Raw genomic sequence first — 26,656 nt, 5'->3', positions numbered from 1 at the left:
GAAATTGCGACAGGCATATCTTTCCATGCAGGGATCGCTTGAATTTTCTTGCTCCCACTTGACTGTAATATGAGCCAGCACTCGGAGCCATAGAAACAGGACACCATTCAATAAGCAAACAATGGTAAGCGCCAAGAGTCATCAACACACAGCGCAGCCTCCAGTGGAGGAGGCTGGGCGTCCAGGTCGGCCATCATTTTTAACACACTGACGTGACTTCAGACAGCTTCTTTGGCATGTACCGCTGTGCCGTCGTGCCGGCAGAGACTTATCTGGATACAATAGTTGTCTGCGATAAGAAAAGATCAGTAACCACTATTTCTATCTGACATTTCCCTGCATGCCTCAACGGGGGAGCGGCTTGAAGTAAAATCCAGATGTAGCCCAAGGCTCAAACTTGTGAAGCCTAATAAAGCAGAACTCTGAACACTCCATTTTTAACCAGCGATGGATCTCTGGATAGAGTCCCAAAGCGCTTCCATAAGCAAAACAATAGATTGAACCACAATGCATTTGTCTGGGATAAAATTGAAGCTCACTTGTCAGGCTGTCAGGGGAATCGATGATTTGAACTGACACTGATGATATAAACAGATACTCAAGGTTAGGAGAGTTTTGCAAGAAGCTCAAAGCACTGGAAAACACCAGTTGAAAAGACGACTGTGATTTTGGTTTTTGGACAGTTGACTATGGTATCCTGCCATTTCTCTCACCTTCCTCTTTTTTTCTTCTAACTCTGATTTCTAGAACTTTTTTACATGGTAAAGCAAGGGAGAAACAAATCATAGGAAGAGTTAACCACTGGTGAGCCCCTCATAGCTCCAAACATTTTCAACTGTGTGATGGTCATCTTCTCTCAGTTTTACAGAGCCAGTAGGCTGGCAGAGGGCAAGGCCGAATTGTCTGGCTTCCTGGTTGCTTCTGTGTGCTGGGTAGTTAGTTTTATGTCATCTTGACACAAGCTGGAGTCACATGAGGTCACTGAAGGGACCTCAGTTAAGAAAATATCTTTTTAAGATTGGGCTGCAGGCAAGCCTGTAGGGCATTTTCTTCATTAGTGATTGATGGGGAATGGTCCAGCCCATTGTGGATGGTACCATCCCTGGGCTGCTGGTCCTGGATTCTATAAGAAAAGGAGGCTGAACAAGCCAGGGGAGCAGGCCAGTAAGCAGCAGCACCAGATGACCTCTGCATCAGCTCCTGCCTCTGCTTTCCTGCCTTGTTTGAGTTCCTGTTCTGGCTTCCTTCAATGATGGACCATGATGCAGAAGTTTAAGCTAAATAAACCCTTTCATTCCCAACTTGCTTTTTGGCCATGGCGTTTCACTGCAGCAATAGAAACCCTAACCCAGTCACTCCATGATCCTTTCTTCATTGACGTGGATGTGAGCCGAATGCATGAGACTGTGTCTACCGTGCAGAGGAAGAAACGAGAAAGGGCAAAGAATGCTGATGTGCACGGCCACACAGTTGTGTGTGGATTGTATCCACCCGAATTATTTTTCTGGGCATTCACGTGTTGACACTTAAACTCCAACAACAACTATGGGGAGTTCAGCATCTTAAACAGAAAAATAAATCCCACTTGTGTCCTACTTTATCTTCTGAACACTGACAAAGGCAGCTATTATGTTTCGATTTAAAAAGAGGAAACCACATTTTCTTCTTCCAAGAGAGCCGTACTCGTTTACATTCTGGTCACCAGTGTGTAAGAGTTCCTCTTTCTCTGAGCCTTAGGCAGGGTCTCACATGCCTCTGGCTGTCATTAAACTCACAACATAGCTGCAGTGGTTTGAGTAAGAATGACTCCCAATCAGTTCATACATTTGAATGTTCGGTTCTCCATTAGTGGAACTGTTTGGGTAGGATTAGGAAGTGTGGCCCTGTTAGGAAGGTACCCAGGCTGCTCCCAGTTAGCTCTCTTTCTCGGCCTCGTGTTTGTGTTTGTGCGTAGGATGTAAGCTCTCAGTTACTACTCCAGTGCCATGGTTGCCTGCCTGCTGCCGTGCTCAGTGTGGTTCTCATGGACTCATTCTCTGCCACTGCAAGCTACTAAACTAAAACCTTTCTCTTATAATTTACCTTGGTCATGGCAATCGGTCAAGGCAGTAGGAAAATAAATAAGACAGTAGCCAAGACTGTCCTGGAACGTCTCAGTCTCCCGTCTCCACCTCCCAAATGCTGGAATGAGATGCTAGATCATTGTGGGTTTAATTTGCATGTTTTTTCTGTTTGTTTGTAGAAAAATATTATTACCCTTTAAAAATGTACTGTATTTTGTGTGTGTGTCTATGTGTATGTGTGTGTACACGTGTGTGTGTGTGTGTGTGTGTGTGTGAAGTATGCTTGTGTGTCTCAGCACAGGTTTGGAGGTCAGAAAACAACTTTCTGGAGTCAGTCTCTCCTCCTTCTGCCTTCTTTCTACACCATATACTCCAATACTCATATACTCCCAGGGCCTCGGGCGTCTGGGCAATTCTCCCATCTCCACCTGCCTCCATCTTCTCTTAAAAGTGCACTCATGAGAACACCCATGAGAACCGCCACATCCAGCTGTTTGCATAGGTTCGGGAGCTTGAGCTCCAGATGTCAGGCTTGTGTCTCAAGCTCAGTGAGTCATCTCTCGGGCCCACAATCTACAGTTTTTTGATGGTTAGTGATGTTGAAAATTCATTTTCATTTACTCGGACATTTGTCAGTATGTTTTCTTTACTCAAATCATTCGCCCATTAATTTTTTAAAGGGACACACTGTGTACATAAATAGAATTACCACTGTTTCGATTAAAGTTTTGAAAATACTTTTAGAAAATAAAAAGAAAATCACCTCATTTTATGAGACTTCCCAAGTTGCTGATAAAATACCTCAAATATCTAGATCTTCACAGAGCCCCAAGTTGCCTCATGAATGGCTCCACGGAGTTCCCGTGAAAGCACAAGACACAGCATGTCGCTCCTGCACCAAGTCACCAATTAATGAGCTACATCACTTGTCCCCACCTTACCTGAAGTTTGTTCTGCTGTGACAGGTAAAGGAAGCAGGGGCCATAGATAAAAAGGCTGGGCAAAGTTAAAAGTGCTTGCCAAGGAAGAGACCTGCTACAGAGGATCTTGGTTTAAAGCACAAAAGTCAACAGAAATCACAATGAGGTCTGCCTTCCTTGGTGGTATTTTTAGAACTCTCGGTGGCAAACAGCTCTGGTTCTGACCCTTAGTAATTGACTCAAAGGGACAAGAAGTTGCCAGCATTTTTCTCCTTAACATTTATACATCTGAGAGGGGAATCTGGCTTCCATACAAACCAAATCATTGTGAATCTAAAACAAGATTAATATGTACACACATTCAGCATATCTGCTGGAAAAAAGTCATTAACCACTCTGAAGCAGAAAATGCAGCTTCACATGGCTGCAATTAGCTCTAATTGCAGTCTTTAACATCAAGTTTTCTCTGGTATTTTCCCCAAAAGGGAGATCCTTCTTTCTTTTGTTTTAATTTTAAGATTACAATATAATTATATATATTATAAAAGTATAATTATATCATTCCTATCTTCCCTTTTCCTCACTCTAAACCCTCTCATATGTTCTTCCTTTTTCTTTTTCAAATTCGTGGCTTTCTTTATTTATTGCTGCTACATATTTATATATTCCACATATATATTCTTAATACATATATGTTTCTAGATATAACTTGATCAGTCTGTATATTATTGCTTGTATATGTTGCCAAAGCAGATTAAGGGAAGCCCACAAGGCCTCAATCCTACACAAAACTACAATAAACTAAGGAATGTTGAGAGCAGGGGAAATGGTCTTTCTGGGAAAGACCACATGAACTGATTTTCCATTACCAAATGGTCAGCCCTGAAAACATGCATGTGGGATCATTTTCTTACTTCAGGTAATTTGGAATAACTTTTTAAAATTCATCTTAGGGAGAATCCTTCTTGGGAAGACAGCATTCACATGCTTTTCCTGCCCCATTGCTGACCCAGATAGGTGTGCTGTCTAGTCTATAATGACACTTATTTTTCGCCCTTATCTTCTATCTTTGCTCATTTCTTTGTTGCTGTAACAAAATACTTAAGATTGGGGAATAGAAAGAAAGGAAAGACTAGAGGAATAAGAGTTTATTTGACTCATGATTCTGGAGGCTGGAATGTCCAAGATAATGGTACCGGCATCTTCTTGGACTCAGAAGGCAGCGGGCACATGAGATACAATCTGCCAGCTTGGGTCTCTCTTCCTCTTATAGAGTCACTAGAAGCTCACGGGAAGGCATCGTCATGGCCTCCTCTTTTCCTGATTACCTCCCGAACTACTGTGTGAATCTGGAGAGTGCATTTCTAATACATTTGGGGGCTTACATCCGAGCTAGAGGAGTCATTTCTACGTCAAAGAGTGCCACAATACACCTTAGCTCTGTTCTTCACATTCCTGTAGCCACACTTCTGAGTCTACTGAGCACACTTGGCCCCATTCTGGTCAATATATAGAGCCTTGCTGTCCTCAGTGATTTGTTCAAGGCTGCTTTCGGTCTGAGCCTAAACAGTGAGACCTTGTAAAGGATCACTAACCGCCATGATGACCACGCCTTCTTGTTCCCATGGGAAAGTCTACAGGAGGATGACAGTAATGGAAGAACGCATGGCTAAGATATAGGAGATGCTCGATGCCATCTTTTGGCTGCTTAGATTCAGCTGTGGTTGAAGATCTGGTTTCAGTTGGTGACTTAGCTCGGCCTTACCTCCCTGCTCCCTTCACTCCTGGTCATTTCTTGCATAGCTTCCCAGACTCCCCTTGACCACAACTTCTGAACTGAGCTCCTGTCACTTGTCACGAGCCACTAATCAGACTGAGCAAGGCGTATTTAGGAATATATGTGCAGACATAGACATGTGTGGATATAAAAGCAAATAATAAAAAGGAGGCCATGGATTTGAAAGAGAGAAATATAGGGAGGTTTTGAGAGGGGAAAATGATGTAATTACACTATAATCTTAAAAAATAAAGAAATGATAAAAAAAGTAGGATGATTTTTTTTTTTAGAATGAGTGAAGGACTGCTTTTAAAAATATCACAGGCATATGTGTGTTATTTAAAAATCTAAAAAATATTTTATATAAAATATTTTGGGGGCTGGAGAGATGGCTCAGTAGTTAAGAGCATTGCCTGCTCTTCCAAAGGTCCTGAGTTCAATTCCCAGCAACCACATGGTGGCTCACAACCATCTGTAATGAGGTTTGGTGCCCTCTTCTGGCCTGAAGACATACACACAGACAGAATATTGTCATAATAAATAAATAAATAAATATTAAAAAAATATTTTGCACCAAAATGTATTGACTATAAACCAAAATGCTATTAAAGTGAATTCATATACATATGTAGAAGAAAACTCTTCCTAATGCCTCCTTACATCCAAATGGCACCTATTCAAATGCACTCCTCCTTCTGGTTGTCAAACAAATGAGTGACTTTAGAACAGCATTCCCAAGGCATACTCAGCTAACAATCTGAAGTGGTAGTGGCTCTATAGGTGAAAAATATTTTAGTTTACAATTCACATTCCTTGGCCTTGACTGCAGCTCCGCTGGCAGAATGTTTTCCTATCACCCGCCAAGCCCTGGGTTCAATGTCTAGCCCTGCATGCACTGGGGCTGATACAAACCTCTAATGCCAGCACACTTGAGGCGGAAGCAGTATAATCAGAAGTTCAAGGTTATCCTCAGCTACCCAGCAAGTTTGGGATCGGCACTCAGTGATACATGAGATCCTATCTCAAAATAATATTCATATTCTTTGGACTCATTCCAGGACCACTGAATCATCATGACTAGAAATTGGGCCTTGGAATATCCACTTTTGACAAAATTCCAAGTACCTTCAGGCACGTATGACTTTAAGCAGCATTTGTGTGTGTGTTTGTGTGTGTGTGTGCATATTCTTTATATATAGTATACTTATTCTTTTTCTTCTAGTTTGCCTTCAAGTGTCTGATTTAGTTTAATTCTGTTGCTATGAATACTAACCAAAAGCAATGTAGGGAGGAAAGGTTTTATTTAAACTTAGAGACTACAGCAAATCATTGAGGAAAATCAGGGCCGAAACTGAATCAGGACTTAGAGGCAGGCCTACTTTCTATTCTACATCACATTCCCTCCATCCAGGGATCTCACTTAACAACTAGGAGGTACAAGAATGATGGAGGAAAACATTTCTTGGTTGGCTTGCAGGCTAGCATATACTCAGCTAGCCTCCTTATACAGATCAGGACCACCTGCTTAGCCATGATGCTGCCCACAGTGGGTTGGACCCTCCTACACCTATCATTAACAAAGACAATCCCCAACATATATGTCCACTTTGATGTAAGCAATTTCTCAGTGGAGTCTTTTCCTCCCAGGGGACTTTGGCTGTGCCAAGTTGACAGGTAGACTAATCAGGATGCTGTCCTAACATAAAGAATGAGTGTCTTATCATTTAGAGACAGAACGTAAACAGCTCAGGTTATTTAGAGGTTATTTGTGTTAGCCAGCATTGGCTAATATACCTGTGATGACAACTAACTCAAAATATTAGTGGCCAACAACTTCAAATGTTTCTTTCTTAGGCATGCTTGTATTTCCCTTGTTAGATGCTCTAGGGTGAAAACGAAACAAAAAACCGGAACTCCTTCTACACACAGCCAATTTCGGAGCAGAAGATACAAAGGCTAGGTGACCAGTGGCTGGCTCAGAAATGGCAGAGGTTTCCTAGAGCCACCTAACATGGATCAAATTGAGTCAGCTGACTCTTGTGTTCAGTGGAACAGGAACATTATATAATGTAGATAACATTATACACAGAAAAGGGTATACCAGGGAGGAGCAGCAAATATTGTGAAGAGAAATGTAATTGATATCACAAGACTTATCATAAAGTAAGAGGGGGGAATCAATGGCCAGGTAAGTGTAGGACCAGGTACACAATATATTCTCGCCAGAGTTGGCGTATGTAAAAAAACACAAAAGGTCATAGTCCTGCATTGGAGAAAATAAAAAATAAGCTTGTTAAACCCCATGTGCCCTGTTTGTTTCCACTGAATTCTTCCAAGGAACACAACTTTATACCCCAACAATGTGAGCTGCCCCAGCAGAGGAAGCCTCTGTGCTAGACACAATGCTGCCTGCTACAAGGAAGTGTGTGTATGGGAAGTCTCCAGGAAAACATCTCATCACAAAGTGCAGCTTTGAGTCCCTCACATCTTAAAAATATAGTATTCTAATAGATCTTTTAAAAAGTCTGAGGAAATCTATGTAAATATCTTTAATATGATGCTAACTAGTTAGAGGCGGTTGAAATTTAATAGTGTTAATGGGGAGCTCAGATGAGGTGAATCTAAAAAGCCGGTTCTTCCGGGTAGGTGAGAGTTCCAGAAAAGATTTTACTTTTAAATCCTTTTTATTACTCTGTTTGGAATTAGGCGATTCCTGTAAATTAAAGCCGTGCACCTCTGTTTTCCCCATTTATGGGAAACTTGACTTTAAAATGCGCAAGCAGCTCACAGTTATAAATAGGCACGGAACAGCAGTGTGCCGCTCACTGGCTTCCTTGGTGCTAGTCCTCGGCTTTCTTTTCCCTCCGGTCAAGTTCCTCCTTACAGCTCTTCTTCTAAAGGTCCACGATGCTTAGTGTTGCTGCTGCTGTCTCTTGGTCTTGTTCCAAATTTTCGGCCCCTCAGACAAAACTTCCCCAGGTTTTCCTCCCCAATCTACTCTTCTGTGATGAGTTCCTCTAGTCTGCCCCTGATGCTCTGACGTCACCCTCTGCCTCTTCCATGAGGAAATGCACTCTCTGACGTCTTACTCCGTTGGGTTTGTCTCCAACACCTCTCGCTCCTGACCTACTGGACCGTATTCCAAGGTCATCGTTACCTGGTGCCACACCTTCACTCACCTCAGTGTTTCCCTGATGCAGTTCTTCCTTCTCCGCTTACATAGTTTTACTAACCGTTGTGCGTCTTAAAGGAACGGTCACTATCTCTAGTCCTTCCCCTTCTGTCACTCTCAAGTGCCCATGTCTACCCAGCAGCCTGTGTGCCCTTGGAATAAGAGAGCTGGCACTTTCTTTTCTATTTCCGTATGCCCTTGTGTTCAGATAGAGATGCCATTTGCTGGTGTCCTGAATAGAGCGTCATGATTACAAGAACAGAATGTGCAACCCATTCTGTTTGAGTCAGCATGCTCTCTCTACCACTTACGGTGTGGCCTAGCTGAGTTAGTCAGCTTCTAGCCAGGTATGGTAACTAACCACCTATAATCTCAGTATACGTGACAGATTTATGCAGAAAGATGGAATGATAATTTGAATTAGAATGGTCCCCTTAGCCTCATAGATTTGAATGCTTGGTCACTAGAGAAAAGGACTATTAGAAGGCGTGAGCGTGTTAGAGTAGGTGTGGCCTTGTTGGAGGAAGTGTGTCACAGGGCCGCGTGAGATGTGGGGGGGGGGCGCTTTGGTGTTTCAGAAGCCCAAGCCCCAGGTTCAGTCTTCCTGCTGCCTATGGATTCAAATGTAGAACTCTCAGCTACCATGTCTGCCTGTGTGCTCCCATAAGGATAATGGACCAAGCCTCTGACACTGTCTGTCAGCCCCAGTGAAAAGGTTTCCTTTCTAAGAGTTGCTGTGGTCATGGTGTCTCTTCACAGCAACACAAGAGTGACTAAGACAGAAGGCAAGTTTGAGGTTAGTCTGAAGTTACAGAATGAGACCTTATCTTAGGAAGAAAAAAGAAAAAAATTAGTCAATTTCTCTGTGCCTCAGTTTCCTCTCTCTTAAGGAGTAAATTGCTTGACCATCAGAACTTGATGATAGGTCCCCATTGCTCAATACACCCCCTGTGGTGGTGACGGAATGTGAATAAAGTTCGTACTAACCAGAAGTCTTCCCCTCTGCTGGCCAGCCTTCACAGTACTAGAAGATGCTATGCAGGCTCCCAGGGGGAAGCGGGGTCTGCATGAGGATGCTGTGCAGGCTGCTGGATTGAGGTGGGGCTAGGGGAGGCGAATCATCAGCAGTCTTACCCAGGTGTGAACTTTGGGTACTGAAATAAAGACGGGTGTGGCAAGATATGTCTATAGGGGTAACAGTCGCATGAACCTAAGAAATGTAAGCAATATTCTCTGATTGAACTTAAGGCCTACTTCATGGAAGAAAACACATACCTGGTATTGCAAATCTGGCCAAGAACCTATGGGAGGGGAGCTCTGAGGCCCTAGGAACAAAACTCCTACTCCTATTCTGGTAAATGGAGATTATATCAAGCTGGTCTCTAAAGCTTTACCTTAAATCTAAATCCACAGATTAGAGCAGCTCTCAGACCTCATTAGAGAAGTTTCTTTGTGCAGCAGGTAGGGCTTAGGGTAGAGACTTACAACTGGTGGGAGTGCAGAGAGTCAGCGTCAGTGGAGCACTCAGCCACGAGTGGAACATCTCCATCACGTCTCTTTCTCAAGGCTCAGGACCACGGAGGAAGAGGAGGAAGAAAGATGACATGAGCCAGAGATCTGAGAAGACCAGAGCAAGGCAGTGTCCCCTACACATGGCGGGACCACTGTACTCATGAGCTCAGCCGCTGTGGGTGTCTGCACATGATCAAGACAGTCAATATTGTAGCATGGAGGAGCAAGGGGTTTATGACCCCTAGCTCCTGGGTGCTGTGGGCAGTTGATAGCTTCCCAGTGAAGAAGTCCGTTTTCTTTGAGGGTATGGCCCTGGATAGGTTGATCATGCTCCAACAGGTGACCCGATACCCAGGAGTTTGTGCGGAGCACAAATTAGGGTTGATGAAGTAGATGGGTTATTTAAAAGAAAACCACGAAGCTATGAAGTTGTGGGGTGACTAGGGAGGCAGAGTAGATCTGAAAGGAGTTAGGGGGCAGAGTGTAGGATGAACATGATCTAAAAACGATCTATTAAACTCTCAACCAATTAATAAAAACATTGAAAAAGAAAGGGAAGCATTACACTATCTACCTCATGAGCTGTTGAGGGGATTGCCTTGGTAAACATGTTTGAAATACCCGGCTACAAGGTACGTGTGCAGCACACGGTAGTTAATACTATTGTAGCAATGTTTGAGATGATTGGATCATCCTGGTCTAGTTTCACTCCTGTTAGAGTTGTCTTCCAAAGATACAAACCCTGTAATATCACTCCTTGGCTTCTGCAATTTTCCTACCATTTAAAGAAGAAAGGTCAAGGTTTTCAGCAGGCTCTTTGGACTATTTAACGTTCTATCCCCTGACAACTTTTGGTTTATATGTGACTGGGTACTCACTATACACCAAAATTATTCTCTGACCCTCAATCAAATTTCTCTCTGTCTTCAGACTCTCTTTGCTCTGCCCTAGCTTTGTGCCTTTGCACTTGTTGCATCTATTTTAGTCAGCGTCCTTAAGGCAGGCTGCCGTAATAACCATCCCCACTCCTCTTCTCATGGGGCCTCAACAGAAGGGGCCTAGTTCCTACTGTATCAATTACACTTCTCCTGCAGGCTTGCCTTAGCTCTATTTCACAGTCTTTATTCTGGGAGAAGGAAAAGAGCCACCCCTTCCTGAAAAGAATTTCTCCTATAGCAGAATGTTCCTAACAGTAACACTGGGATGTCTTGGTAGGCTTTGACATTTTGTTTGGAAATGCACACAACTCTTTTAACTAGTATTTTATTTGTCCTAAGCAAGTCACAGAACTAACCCTGGTATTGGCCTTGATCAGGGGTGGAAAATCTAAACTTATCACAGAAAGATGGAAGAAATAATTAGGAACAATGATATAATAAGCCTCCTAGGTTCCCCGTGTTTGAAATGCCACCACATGCCCCTCCTCTGTTAATGCTAAGGTTCACTCTAGCCAGGAGGCTCAGTTATCTCACTTGTCTGCATTTGCTCAGGGTTCTGGCCCCACTTCTAATAAAGCGCTTATCACACTCTACTAAGAGTATCTGTTTACATCTCTCTTGTGGGCAAGGATCACTTCTTGGTTTTCCTCTTCTCAGTTCCAAGCATCTCAGAACATGTTGACAGAATGAATGAATAGGTGGCTTGTTACTTTATCAGGCAAAGCAAAAACACACTTCTCTGTGTAAGCAGATGTTTGCGAGTCTGCCCGTCTTTATTCAGGCAGAGCAAAGATATGGAGAGCGGAGAGGAAGGCAATTTGCTTTTTTCTCTCCACACCACCAAATATAGGTGTCATTTTCTTGTTTCCCCTTAAGTCTGTTGCTATGTACCAAGAGCAAACACCTTGGAAAGGTACTGTTTATGCAGATAGCTCTGGGCTAGAAGTACACACTATTCAAATGAAGACAGATGTTCATTCAAACCTGGCTATAAATCAGAGGATTCATGAGAGAGATAAGACCATAAAAATTATCTCAATGAATCACCAGTATCTTGTTTGGGGAACTGGGTTTTTGTTTTTGTTTTCCTTGAAAATACTGCAGGGAAACTGCTGAGATGCTCTGCTTTGCCTGGAATCTACCGCGACGTCATCTCCAGCACGTTCTCCATCCAGTGCCTGTCACTCTTGCCAGAACTGTCCCTGAGCCCTCTGCTGAGTGTCCCCTGAATGTCCTCCTCATCTGCTCTGAGGCTCCCTTTAATACAGAAAAATTTTTCTATCGGGCATTATCTATTCTCTCGCTCTCTGGTCCTTTTGTCATGGTCCCTGACAGAGTACGGTTTCATCCCACAGACAATCCCAAACTTATGATCGCTTTGCTAATATATATATATTTTTTACTTTATGATGATGTGACAAGCCTTTTGAATTTTGACTTTTTTCCTGGAAGAGATTAGCACGGTGCTATCACAAGGCAGACCAGTGGCAATGAACCACGATTCCCAAGTCCCAGTGGACCACCAAGGTCAGCAACAGTGGTTGGGCATTATGCTATGTGGCCAGTGCCCAATGCTGGAGAGTTACGTAGGTTTTCAACTTAATGCAGGCTTATGAGGACATAACCCCACTGTGCACTCAGGATCACCTGTGTTTGTTTATGTATCTGTTCCTTCTTAATGGAACAAGAATTCACTGACACAAGACACTTCATCTTTTAATTCTCTTTACTTGGAGCTGGTGGTTACCATTGAATTAACATGTCAATTAACACTTTAATACATCAAACTGCTATTGTACTGAAGGCATAACTTGCAGTGGGTAAATTTTGTAGTCTGTAAGGGCACAATTTTAAGCATATTTTGATCTGACACAATGTACATTAAATTTTTTCATGAGCAGTGGAGAATGGACTGTTTCTAGTAGACTCTGGATGTGAACGTTAACAGTTAACTATAAGTTCCATACAAGAGTTTTGGGAAGTGAATCAGTTCTCACGACGACTTATTAAAGTATTTAAGAGGAAAAAAAAGGTCCACACTGACAGTTCATTCTGAAAACACAAAGCTAAATAAACCAGATTGCATTGAATTAAAAAGCTCATAGAGGGTTAAAAAAAAGAGTTAACGCAGTGAAGAGACAACATATGGACTAGGAAATATTCACACATTGCATTTCCAAGACAGAGTTAATATTCAACATTTATAAGGAACACTTCCAATACAAATGCAGCAAGAAAACTAATTAAAAGATAGGGAAAGGACCTGAGCAGACAGTTCTACAAAGGAGATATAAAAGTGGTCAGCATCAGCATCATATTTATCAGTAAAATGCAGATTCGAACTGCTCTGAGACACTGCTTTACACTGGATAGGAAGGCTAGGGTCAACTGTTGTTAAAGATGGGAAGCAAAGGAAGACCTCATGTATAGTGGGTAGGGACGCTCATTGGTACAGTCACCATGGAAACCAGCAAACGAGTCCTAAAGAAGTCAAACAACGGGACTGATATGGCTCAGCAATGCCTCTTCTGAAGTGTGTAGAGTCATCATCCTGTGGAGAGAGCTGCATCCCGGTGTTCATCACAGCAGTGTTCATACTAGCCAGGACACAGGAACAGTTGAAGTGTCCACAGACAGATATAAAAATTTTGTGACATGTATAAATATTATTCAGCCTTTAAAGAGGAGAATATATCATTTACTATGACATGAGTGGACCTGGGTGACCTTATGCTAAATAAAGCATATCAAAGCAGAAAGACAACCTCACAAATTCTCCCTTATCCATGGAATCTGAGGCGTGAAGGCCGCATGCATACACAGACGACAGCATATGAACTAGACGTGGGGTGAGGGACAGAGCGGGAGGAACGGGGGGGGGGGGACACACAGGTCACAGGAAACAGTGGAGCCGGTGAAGGACGAACAAGCATCAAGAGCTAATGCATACCATGAGAACTGCTGCTAATAAATCATATAATGAGAATTGTAGATAGCGAACCATATTACGGATTTTGTTAAATAAGTAGATTTGAGCTGCTACCATCTATTAGGTAAAAATAACAATGCGAGATGATAAATACAGTAAATTTGTTTCATTGAAGCAACCATCTTAACATATACATAAATCATATAACACCATGTTACAAATCTCAAATGTAAATAATGATATTTATTTCAAAAGAAGAGGCATGTACCTTTAAAAGAAACATTTTTTTTTTTCCAAGGACAGACATGATGGTGCATGTCTATAATCGCAGAACTCTGGTGGTAGAGGCAAGAAGATCCGGGGCTCAAGATCACTCTCAGCTACGTAATCAGCTAGAATTTGACCTGTTCTATGTTGGACTGTGTCTCAACAAACAAACAAAAGCCATATAAAACCTGACAACAACAACAACAACAACAACAAAACTTTAGCAACGTCTCATAAATACTGGATTTCAAAGGAAAAGTTACAGTTACGTATTTTTTTTTTATTGTTGGTGCAGAAAAGTGAACACACTGGTCAGATTCAAAGCTCAAGGAGAATTTTAAGTTATATATCTTAGAAAAACTATTCCACATGCTGATTTAACCAGATCCTCTGAAGGAGGAAGCCAAGTGCAAATTGCTCTATTTAATTATCTCAAGAAGGAAAATTTCGGTCTGGTAACTGTACTACATGTTATGTAAGAGACCATGAGTATCAGAGAGAGAAAGGGTGAAGGAGGTTGCAATTAAAAAATAAACTTTCCCAGAGCCCTGGCTCACATCAGGGGCATGGCCAGAATAAGCAAGGCTACTGACTTTTGCCAGGGTCATGTTTGGAGGTTGTTTTTTATCATAGCCTTTGCTTGAAAGAATCATAATTTCAGTACATAAGGGCTCCCAACATGCACTGATCTTCATGTGCTTCCCATTAGGAGCAGAAGAAGAAATTTTGTGGTGACTTCTAAAAATTGGGTAGGGATTTTCAGATCTTCTTCCAACTTGGCAGAAAGGTTTTGTGCCAACCTAGACATTGGGATGGCCTGGGTCATCCAAAGAATGGGGACATGGTCACACAGAGAATAGTGATTCTCTAGATTGATGGTCCACTCTCCTCTTCCTGTGTCTAGCTGACCTTAGAATGACTGTCTACCTCATTCAACATAGCAGCATATTGGCCATGAGAGCTCTTGCTAGCTGATGCACTGTGGTTTTGAAGTATCCTGAAAGGGCCTACCAATTCTCTTGTTCATTCACTCCTTACCAAGGTAGAATCTGATTTAACCCAGTTCAGTGAGTCCTCTTCTGGACCTCCATCTGCAACCAGGGAATTACGGTAGCACCAAGCACCAAGTCAAATATAACATCATTGTTCGTTGTTCATCCAATACACCTCCTGTTTTCTCACTAACCACGAAATATTCACATCCTCAGCCACCATGACTTATATAAATAAGTGCCTCATTGCACTCTGATTTAAGTCTTTGATTTCCTGTCAAAATGAGGCAGGATCATCTGGAGCAAATATCTGGAAGCGTACTGGAAGAGTGAACACCGTGGAAGGTACAGTTGAAGGATAGATTTCAGCATGCTCTATAACAGTGCTTACAAGCATCTCTCCCTTTTCCGTACCATGTCAAAAACAAGTCCTGTTTGCTGAAGCCATGGCTGTCTGCATCTTCTGCTGCTTGTATCCAAACACGTACCTATCCCATCCACCAAGTCTGCTGCGGGAGGCTCAATCAAGGACACTCAGAGAAAAGCCAAGGTTGTCCACTATCAGAGTAAAGAATAATCGTTTGGGAGAGGCAAAAGGTATTCACATCTTTTTATTTCTTAAACGCCCCATTATTACCTACTTCTTATGCAATATTGGGCAAGTTTTAAAAAATGAAATTCAAAATTTCTATTTCAGGACATCGGTGCTGACACAGGACACACCAACATTATAACTTCATTCCTTTGACTTATGAAAGTTCTAGCAATACTGAAATTTTTACTATCTATCCTATCTTGGTTAAATTTTCAGTAAAGTTTATTATAAGTTCAGAGACTATTAAGCCAGGTAGCGGTGGCGATGCCTTTAATCTCAGTACTCAGATGACAGAGACAAGCAGATCTCTGTGAATTTGAGGCCAGCCTGGTCTGTAGAGGAAGTTCCAGGATAGCCAGGGCTACACAGAATAACCCATTCTCAAAAAACAAACAAACAAATAAACAAATATAACAAACAAAAAAGAGAATGTTCGGTTGAGAAAAAAATTGCCTTGATTTACAATATTTTGCAGGGCCCAATAGCACAGGCCTATAATCCCAGCTACCCAGGAAGATAAAATGGGAGTATTGAAAGTTTAAGGCTAAGTCTAGCCAAGCATGGTGGCACACGCCTTTAATTCAGGCACTCAGAAGGTAGTGGCAGGTGAATCTCTGAATTTAAGGCCAACCTCGTCTACACAGTGAGTTCCTGGACAGCCAAGGGCCACAGAGAGGAACCTTATCTCAAAAACAAGCAAGCAAGCAAACAAACAAAGAAGTTAAAGACCAGTCTAGGCAAATTACAAATTCCTGTTCCAAAAGAAAAAGAAAAAGGAAAAGAAAAAGAAAAAGGAAAAGAAAAAGAGGGCTATATATATAGCATAGGGATAAAGTGTTTAGCAGCATGCTCAAAGCCCTACGCTCCATTCCACTCCTACAAAACAAGTTAATGAGAGAAAATACAGTTTGTTATAGCAAGATCAGCATTACCTGGCTCCCATGATGAAAACTCTACCCTAGAATCCTAGCTGTAGGCTACTTGCCTCTGATTACTCAGGTAGAAAATTTAAACAAGACTTTCAAGTGGCTTCTATAATTATTTTTTGCAAATTGCACTTTACATTAAACTTTTCATAATCATTTTCCAAGTGCTAACATGCAGGTTCCTATAGGCACAACCCTTGTTTCTCTTGAAAATAGAGAAGCAAAACCTCTCCAAAGTGGTAACATCTTCCTGATGGCTAGGTTATGGATGCTTGCTTCTGGAGAAGGGCCAGGCTCCAGGCTCCTGCAAACATGCAATTACACTGGGCCCATTACATCAAAGCCATTCCCTGGGCTGGCTCCAATTTTAGACTGGGTACATTGTTTCATCTCTTCCTTCACCAGAATGCAAATAGTTTAGAAGAATTTGGTGCAAAAGGCAGTGCATTCATCTTCCTTTAACGGTCTTATTTAGAAACACTCCCAGTAGACAGTATGGAAAGGGAACCAATTCATCACGTAAACATCTGTACTATTGATTGACAACAGCCAGCACGGACCGAGTCATTTCTGAGCACTGTGTGCACACCATCTCTGTTGGTCTGCACCCGTATATAAGGTTGAATATTACATCCTGATGAGAGAACGTCAAACATTTAGTGAGTTCTAGGACCATCCAGGGACCAGACTCTGGGAACGTAATCAGAAAAATCCTACACTTCAGGTCCCCTAGTGGAGCCCAGTATCAATGCATCAAAGGTATTGAAGCCTCCAAAGTCTGATGGAGTAAGTAGCATTGTAACCTGAGTAAGAGTTAATCAAAGGGAACTTAGGTGCACGTAGGAGGCCCTGGCCTGGATAAGGATGGGGGAAAAGGCCTAAGGAAAAGATGTTAACCCCAGCTATTGAGAGTTGTAAAGGCACGAGCTCAGAAGACGACTCAGCTGATGTTTCGCTTGCTAGGCAGCACAAGGAAAGTTGGATTTCCCAGTATCCATGTGTAAAAAACCAGGTGCTTTCAGGCAGGTGTTTGTAACCCCAGCATTGGAGATGGGGTCAGAGACAGGCAGATCCCTGGCCATTGGTGAATTGATGACCTCCAGGCTTTACGAGAAACCCTATCTGAAAACAGAAATCAACGTAGAGCGTGATCCAGAAAGACAGCCACTAAACGTCAGCCTCTGACTTCCACACACACCCGCATGAACACACACATACACTGACAGTGTTTATCTGATGTCAGAATCTGGGCACGAATGAGTAGGTTCTGAGGAATAAGACACTAATCCAAAGTCACCCAAGAACAAAGTTCTAGGCTGAAGGGCAAGAATCCATTCTCTTAAATGCAAATTTTCAAGGTTCCCAGTTGAGCAGTGCCTTCTGACTGGGTTCCTGCTCCCAGCAAAAGGAAACAGAAAACAGATTAAGAAAGGGAAGGACCTTAAAAGATACAAACTTAACATGGAGAAAACTCTTCTCTTGGAGTGACATGAGACTGTACCATCAGTCTCCATGGTTTAAGCATTCTTCTGGAACTTGACATTTATCAATGTACGTAGATACGGCTTTCAGAAAGACAGTTTCATCCGGGTGTACACGTTTTGACCACAGTCATCCTGTGTCCTCCCGTTTGCAGTCACTGCCTCACTGGTCCCCTGCCTAGCCTTGGTCTCAATCCTATTTCCATGTCACATGTGCATGCAATCCTATGTGTTTACATAAAATCTAGAGTGTGCGAATGAGAGAAAATGTGGGATGTGTCTTTCTGAACGTGACCTATTTCACCTAACAGGGTCACCAGTTCCGTCCATTTTCCTGTAGATGGCAAATATATCCTTCTTCCCAGCTGAGTTGTACACATATACCACACATTTTCATCTGGGCTAACGTGTCCACTCTTGACAGAACCACGGGGAACATAGCTGTGTGGCTATCTCTAACATTCTGACCTAGATTTCCTTGGGTGTATTCCCGGGAGTGGTTACCTACCTCACTATTAAAAAGCCCCATAAAAGTCAATGTGTCCGAGAAAGAAAATTCATTTTTCACTTCCAACTCAAGCTCATTTCTCTCCTTTACTTTTTTCATTGTGTTTTCTACATCTGGTTAGAGCTTTGATTAAGATATCAAATTTTCTCAGATTAAAAAAAAAAGTAAGAAACAAACTCTAACAGGGGATCTAATGTGACTTTAGAGCCTTCAAGATGGTTTTAATGAGGCAGTTTTTGGCTCTTGTCCTCTAAAACTTATTGTGTTTTGTATTGTGTGTGTTTGTTGTGAGGGGTCATGCCTTGGTGCATGTGTGGGAGTCGGAGGGCAATGTTCGGGAGTTGGTTCTTTTCTTTCACCTTGCAGGGCCTGAGCATCAAATTCTGCTCCTCAGAATTGTCAGGCAATGCCTTTACTTGCTGAGCCATCTTGTTGTCTGGATCTTGTCCTCTCAATGCTCAGGAGTCACTCCCAACAGAACAAGAGACACCCTGAGATCTGCCACGAGGAACGCAACAACTTTCCTTTAGAACGAGAAAGCATTGCTTTCAAAAGCACTGCAAGAGTCAGGCAGTAGTGGCACACACCTTTGATCCCAGCACTTCTGAGGCAAGTGAAGGTGGATCTCTGAGTTCGAGGACACCCTGGTCTACAGAGTGAGTTCCAGAGGGCCAGGGGTACATAGAGAAACCTTGTCTCAAAAAAACCAAAACCAGAACCAACCAACCAATCAACCAACCAACCAACAAACAAACAAACAAAAAAAAGCACTGAAAAATGTTCTGAGTTTTTATTTGCTTCCGAAGCCATCAAACTATCATTTCTAATGCATTTTTATGGTCTATCCACAGGATAGGATGTTATCATTGAGGGACCCCTGAACTTGATCTCAATTTTGAAATTGTGTTCTTTGGAATGCTAAATGAACTGTTAACTTTTTCTCTCACTTTTTTCTTTTAGAGGTTAGCTTTTAATCTTGTTAGGTCATGTTTAAACAAGAAACAGCAAGGCAAAACATTGTATTTCAAAGAACTACGGATATAGTGACTTCCCTTAACTCTAAAACATAATTAAAGGGGTTAAAGCAATTCTGCATGTTAAAGATAATTCAATTTTACAATAGTCAGTTCTCAAGTAAATGACAAATTATTCAATTTCCAAAGGCCCAAAAAAGTCTGTTCCTGAAAATGCTATAAAATTCAAATATGGTGTTATTAAATTTTTTAAAAAGTGAGGCCAGGGTTAAGGATAAGATTTCACAACCTTATTCCATTAAAGAATAGTATATGACAAATGCTGAAGGAGAGTCACAGCACTATAAAATTTAATTTACTAGCTAGAGTTGACATATCCAAGGGTCAGAAGCAGAGAGACAATGCAGGAGCGGTTGGGAGAGTCAGAGACAGAGGGCTTCTCTTTCTTCTGCAGCCTTTTTAGGAGGGAGGCAGACCCATCCTTTTCTAAGGGAGTCTGCAGAGAGAGGGGAAAGTTCCTTGTCAAATCTCTGAGATCAGCTTGGAACCCCGGAAGGGCTGAGTTTTGAGAACAGGTCTTTTTGTGCCTTTCTCGGTGCTGTGCCGAAACCTCCCACCCTAGCAGTTTAAGGAAAGGAGACTTTGTTTTGCTTCGTGGTTTGAGAGCATGGTCAGGCGTGGCAGCAGGAGCTCTAGACCACATCATATCTGCAATCAGGAAGCGGAGAAAGAGATGAACGCAGGTGCTCCGTTACCCTGCTCTGCCTTTCTCTCTTCTCTTCTCTTCTCTTCTCTTCTCTTCTCTTCTCTTCTCTTCTCTTCTCTTCTCTTCTCTTCTCTTCTCTTCTCTTCTCTTCTCTTCTCTTCTCTATTCCTTTCCCCTCCCCTCTCCTCCCCGCTCCCCTCCCTCTGCCCTTCTCCCATCTCCCCCCTCCCCCACCCCATCACCTGTCCAGGACTGCAGCTGAGGCAGCACCATCTTGGTCCAGGATTCCTCCTTTCTGCTAAACTTCTCTGGAAACACCTTCTGAGATATGCCCAGAAGACTGTGTCTTAGGTGATTCAAAATGAAGTCAACAATGAAGTTTAACTGTCATGGTAAGAGCAGAGAGACTATCACTTTTCCTGTTTAGGAATTCTTTAACCGGCCCTTTTTATATTTACCTCATTATATTCGCACAAGCCCAGAAGGTAGCGCTCATACTAATGATTTCTCAGATACTGGTAATTTTTGGTGACACAATTCATCCATTAATTTGTCAGAGGTGATTTTGTACATACAGGATCTAGAATTAGTCTGAAAGACTTCCGGTGATTCTTTTCTTCCTTCCTGCACTCAGGATACAAGGATGGGCTTCAGACATTCATTTTCTACTTATGAATTATGTACATGTGAGAACAGATTTCATCCTTTGACTGTGGTGCATGGAGCCAGATCTTGTGGAGGACTTAGGAACTGTGGAAGTTTGGGGAAGACTGACCAGAGAGTGAAAAGGATCACACAGGCAAGAGGGGAAGTATGAGAAGCTAGCAGGAATGAGGGGGAAGAGAAAACAGCTTGAAATACCACATGTATCTCATTACCCTTTCTCGTACCTCACCCATAAGATCTCTTCTTCCCTTTCAAGATCCCCTTTCTTGTTTCATAATCTAAGCACACGGATACACACACATGCACACACACTCATCTACACATGCATGCATAAACAAACATTTCAATCTAGGTTCTGCACAGAAAACATGCAATATTTGTCTTTCTGAGTCTTAATTATTTTGCCTAACCTAATGGCTTCCAATTGCATCTATTTTCCTGCATCTGTGGAGATTTTACTTTTCTTTGTGGCTGTATAGAATTCCGTTGTGCATCTGTACCATGTTTTCTTTATTCATGCATCTATTGATGGATACATTGGCTGGTTCCATTTTTGTGTGTTGTTGTGAATAGTTCAGCAATAAACACAGATACCCAGTGTGTTTATGACAGGATTTAGGCTCCTTTGGGTATGTAACCAGGAATGGTACAGGTGGGCCTTATGACAGTTTCGATTTTTTTTAAGGACTTTTGTTGAAGAACGTCCATATTGATTTCAATATTATCTACAGCATCACATTCCCCCCAGCAGTGAATAAGGGTTCTTCTTTTTCTACATCCACACAAGCATTTGTTGATTTTTTTTTCATGGTGATAGCTATTCTACCTAGAATTTCTATTTGCATTTCCCTAATGACTTAGGCTTAGTGAACACTTTCCAAGTATTTTCAGCCATTTGGGCTCCTGCTTTTGACAGCTGTCTATTTAGTTTATTAACCCATCTTATTGACTTGTTTTGTTGTTTAGCTTTGCAAATTCTTCATGCATTCTAAATACGAACTGCTGTTACACGCGTGATTAGTAAACATGAAAGTGGCAAGGAGGCTTTAGGATGGGAGGAAGGAGACCAGCACAACGGAGTCGAGTCAGGAGAACAGGGAAGGACCATGGCGGAGGAGAGGTGAATAAGAACAGACCTATGGGAAAATGCCGTGACGAAACCCATTATGTTGTATGATACAAGAACTTAAAGAAATAAATAGAACAGACTTCCCTTGTGCTCTAGAGACCCATGTGTCACTGTGTGAACAACTGGATGTCACCTTTTTACAGAAGACGAAAGTTGGCCGTGGGGAGGAAACTTATTTGTTGAAGCAGCCAAACCCAGTGACTGTAAATGGCCAACGTCTGTCACTCAGAGGTTTAGGTTGCATCCTATGTGCCAGGCCCTATGAGGAAATAGGGATGCGGTGCTGAACAAATGCTCAGATAATTCCTGTTTGTGTAGAAAGGCATACAGTACTCAACAGGTGATGGAAGATGGAAATAAATGTTTAACCTTCGGGGCCTCTGAAGGATTACAGCACCCCCTCCCCCAACCCCACCTCTGTACATGTGGAGTGGGTGGGGAACCTGTTGTGATTTCAGTTTGTCTTCGTAATAACACTGCTGTTATTTCACGCAGGGGCAGGAGGAGCACGTCTTGGAGAGAGAAAGATGAAGCCTTGAGTAAGCAATCAGTGACAGACAGATGCTCAGACCCCCCAAAGTTGGGAATGAGCTTTTTCACATTTGGCTGTCACATTTAGCTGCTCTTAGTGAATCATTCAGATAAAAAAAAAAAAAAAAGTCTAAGCAGCAGTCAGAGGCACAGTAGCAGCTGCAGCACGCTGTCTCCTTCTGCCCGGCTCACACTTCTGTGCACAGGCGCCTGGCTCACACTTCTTCTGTGCACAGGTTTCCTACTCCTTGAATAAGACAGAGAGCTGACAGCTCACATGGGCACGCCGGCCAGAGCCAGGCCGCCTGCGCTGTGGACTCAGGCTGTGGCCTCGAGGTATGCTTTAACTTCTCATTTGCTCTGTGGGATGGAGAGCCTGGCTTACCAACGGTGTTTATTTCTGTTCAAAGCTTTGGAAATAAAAGGTTTGTGCAGATGTTTCCAGGGCACCCTATACACTCTTCCCCAGTGTCTGTGGTCAGGGCAGCCACCAGAGTCAGGAGCCATGACTCACCCTAAACTGGATGTTACTGCTTCTTAAAATATTGTGTTGGTCTCAGTCTCGGGAAAGTTGCTGTGTTCCTCACAAACACTGCTAGGCAGGCCAAAGGGGTGGCGAGCGTGGGTGGGATTCTGTGAGCCATTCTGCGCGGCCAAAGTTTGTTTTAGCTAGTTTTGTTTAACTCGTTATTTTTAAGACTACCTTTGACCTCAGGAGAGTTTCAAAACGGAATAAATATACGCATATGGTCAGAACTTTGCATTTTATAAAGAGTGAACCTGAGTCCCCGAGTGGTTAAGTACCGTGACCTACATCAGTTGGCCAAGGGTGGGTGTGTTTAGAACCACCCCAGCTGTCTGAGTTACAAGCCATAGTTCTTTCGCTCCACCCCATGCCAAATCATGGGTTCAAATCCTGAATCTCATTTGCTGTTACAGCTTTTTCCCTTCTCTTCTATCCTTCCTATATGTCAATGTGGTGCCTCAGCCATCTAAAATGAAATGCTATGGCCCATTACCTCAGCCTTATATTTATTACCAAAAGTACAGTTACATAACTCTACTGTTTCCTAATGCTATAGCATTTCAAATAGAAACGTTCAAGAGAAGAAACCACAAGACAGGTGTAGGAGAGTACCTTAGGCCTCACATATTAAAGAACTCTTATAAGACACATTACCATGTGTGAAAACAGTGGTCTATGTGCTCATTTGATATAGAAACAAAACATGGGAGCTGCTTTTATAGCAGATTTTGGAGCAATCACGTACTTTCTAAATAGGGAAGATTTGAGGGAGGAGGAGGAGATCAAATATGAAGGTTGGGGGAAAGTGTGTGAACTCTATCATGTGGCAGAGGTAAAAATCTTAAGCTTGAATTGTCCAGTAGAGCAGCTGCGTGCTGTATGAACTATTTAGACTCAAACCATTGCAGTGAAATAGAACTTAGCAATTAGTTTCCAACCGTACAATTTGTGTGTGCCTAGCGAGTGCTAGGCTGGGCTGCACAGAGATGTGGCTAAGATTCAGCCTTGAAGGAAGTCATCTAGAAGAGGGTTAGAGAAGAAGCGTGGTCCAGAAGGACGAGCCCACGGAAGGGGTGCATAAGACGACTGTTGCCTCCCGGAATCACAGGTTCGAGTCCTCACTGCCAAAATGTGATGATGCTAAAGGGTGCGACCTTTGCGGGTGAAATGTTTGAGAAGCAGGGAGCCCTCACAAAGAGGATCAGCTCCATCATAGAAGAAACTCCAGAGAGCACCCCCTCTCCCCTTTCTATGAGTTTTGACAGAGAGAGAAGATGGCTTTCTATGAAGCTGGAAACAGGTCCCTCAGACACTGAACCTGTCCAGTGTCCTGATCTTGGACCTCCAAATTTCAGAACTATGGTTATTGTGTTACTGAGCTGATGTTTTTGTTATACTTGGGCAGCAATGTTCAGCAAGAAAAGGTTGTACTTGACAATGGGGAGTAAGAGACCTTGGCTACGCTGGATTGATCTTTGGGAAGATCCTGAATTGGGTTGGATTGGGAATAAAAGCCTTGGCTATCTGCTATATGCCTTTGGGCAAATCTTTAAAAGTGAGGCCCTCTGGGCAGAAGCATTCCCGAGAACTGGGCTGGTAGATGCTCCTTTTTTTTTTTGTTTGTTTGTTTCTCTGTGGCTTTGGAGCCTGTCCTGGAACTAGTTCTTGTAGGCTAGCCTTGAACTCACAAAAATCCGCCTGCCTCTGCCTCCCGAGTGCTGGGATTAATGGCGTGCGCCACCACCGCCCGACCTAGATGCTCCTTTTTTGAAAAACAGAAAGTGTACCTTTCTCAAAACAAAGGAGACAGTACAAAACAGTGGTTGCCTGGGCCTGGAAAGGTGAGAAGAAGGAAGCAAAGACTAAGTGGAACACAGTGGTCTTTAGGGTACGAATTATTCCATGAGATTAAGTAATGGTGCACGCCTGCCATCATACATATATCCAAACCCGCAGCAGGTACATCACAGATGAATGCTAACATGTACTGTGACCATTAGCTCCAATAACCCTACCCAATGTTGACTTATCAGCTGCAGTGACTGTATCACACTGTCACAATGTCACTGAACATTGTCATATGCAAGCCGTGAAGAGTTCAAGAACGCAGAGGTGGGGTAGAAGGGCAGACGAGGACACACGGCTCTTTCTTACGCTTTCTCTTTCCTTTTTAAAGGCTGAAACTGCCCTAAGTGGTCTATTAATCACAAATGGCTTAGCTGTTTCCCATCAAAATTTACACTTCTGCACAAACAGTAGCATGACGGCAAGATGCAGGACCTCGGTACCGACTGATAAACCTGACATCATCACTTACAGTTGTATAAATATTTGTCAGAGGAAAACACACCGAAACAAAACAGTGTCCTCTCCTTCCAGGTGTCCACAGCCCAGTGTCACTCACTCACCCTTGTGAGCAGAATGCACGCTAAGCTGTCATTTCCATTTGCTTCCTCTTGAGCTCTCTGTGCACGGCGCAGACTGTAAAACTGTGTATAGAACCAGCCCCCTACCTCGTATTACTGTCAAGAGTCTCTATCCCAGAGTTGTGGCTACGGTGATAATCTCTGGGGGACAAGGAATGATTGGAGAAAGGGACTGCCTATCAACACTTACCCCTCAAAGAATACAGTTCAGGACAAAGAATGAAGACCCACCATCAAAGCTCTGAGATGCTCCGAACTGGTATGCGAGTGTAGATAGCAGCCCAAAGGTAGAGAAGCAAAGACCAGCATAGCATACCTAGAAGGTCATATCTGCAAGGCTGAGTTCTGGGATCTGGAGTTGCTGGCCGGCTCAGCTAGTCTGGTCCTGGGCAGCAAAGTGCTAGGATCCTGCAGGACAGCAGATCTGGGGAGAGGCCGAGGACTAGAGTAAGTTACAGGAGCAGGCTGTATATATGCCACAGTCCAGAGGCTGGAGGGAAAGAGGAGAAGGGAAACACATCCCAGCAATGACTGGAATGCATCAGCTATGCAAAACAAAACTCCTGGGAAAACCAAGCTGAGTCTTGGATTGTGGTTCAAGGAACAAGCCACTGGGATAAAGAGCTTTGCCTTTTGGGCCACCGGCTAGCACCCAGCCCAGGTTAGGAGTTAGCCACGTGTTTCAGATGTCATTGTGAGGGGAGTGGCTGGGGCCAGCCTAGCCTTCTAGTAATCCCGAAAAGAATCACCTACCACAATAGGTAATCTTAGCAGCCTGCTTCACAGAGCAAGCGGAAGGGATCTCTGCATTCCGATACCTGTTCAATCCCAGCCAAGCAAGGGAGTCAATCCAGAAAGGCACTGAAATCATATGGAAAATTTCTACTACTTGCAGGATAGGCCAGGGCCACCCAAGCTTATTCTTTGGCCACCTGCCTCTGAGGCGTCTTGGGACCTTGTTACCCACACACATTGCCGAAGTCCACCTTAGACCAAGCGAGTCTGTTTCTTCAGAATGGGGTCTGGGGATTATGAAGAACTATAGGAGATTGAGGGCTATCGGAGTCTGGGGACCATGGGAGCCTGAAGGGTATGGGAGCCAGATGACCATGGAAGCGGAGCTGCTGTTTGAAGAGCCATTCTCTCTGTGGTGGGGGAGAGCATGTGGTGGGGGAGAGCATCAGTATCACCTAAGGGCCTTGGACGAGCACAGCTGTCTTCCTGTGCCTTATTGTAACTGGCCTGGCAGGAATGAAGACATTCTAAACAGACACTCCTTCCCTTCATTTTGGTTATCAGACCACTGAAACAATGGACTCCAAGAAACTGGGATCTCCCCCCACTCACCCTCCCGCCCACCCACTCCTCCCAGGAATCTCATGTATACAGAAGAGAAGTCTAAAGCCTGGGATAGCCAGAGGGGAAACTTTCTCTCAGAAAGAGATTTACAAATTGTTTGCATACCTTATGAGGGAGACAGTGGGACTATATCTTGATTGGCTCTATTAGCTATAACAACCCTGGCCCTCTACTCCAAAGTTTCCAATTCAGTACCTAGGGTAAGGTCTGAGGACCCACATTTCTGAGGAGTTCCCAGGACTTACCATTGACCCAGGAG

At 43.1% G+C, this 26,656-nt stretch overlaps 1 protein-coding gene across 1 annotated transcript in view; it reads right to left on the bottom strand.

Moving 5' to 3' along the window:
* Lifr (LIF receptor subunit alpha) overlaps window positions 1-25,463 on the bottom strand; it is a 106,667-nt gene extending 81,204 nt beyond the window's left edge. Inside the window, exon 1 of the mRNA XM_087896917.1 lies at window positions 25,355-25,463. The gene's annotated coding sequence lies outside the window, so the exon portion shown is untranslated. The remainder of the gene's footprint in view (window positions 1-25,354) is intronic.
* Between the last annotated feature and the right edge of the window lie 1,193 nt (window positions 25,464-26,656).

This window comes from Myodes glareolus, chromosome 15 (assembly GCF_982192425.1).
Source record: "Myodes glareolus chromosome 15, mMyoGla1.1, whole genome shotgun sequence".
In the NCBI taxonomy this organism is placed as follows: Eukaryota; Metazoa; Chordata; class Mammalia; order Rodentia; family Cricetidae; genus Myodes; species Myodes glareolus.
Note: the sequence above shows the minus strand (reverse complement) of the source record. Positions and strands in the feature narration are given on the sequence as shown.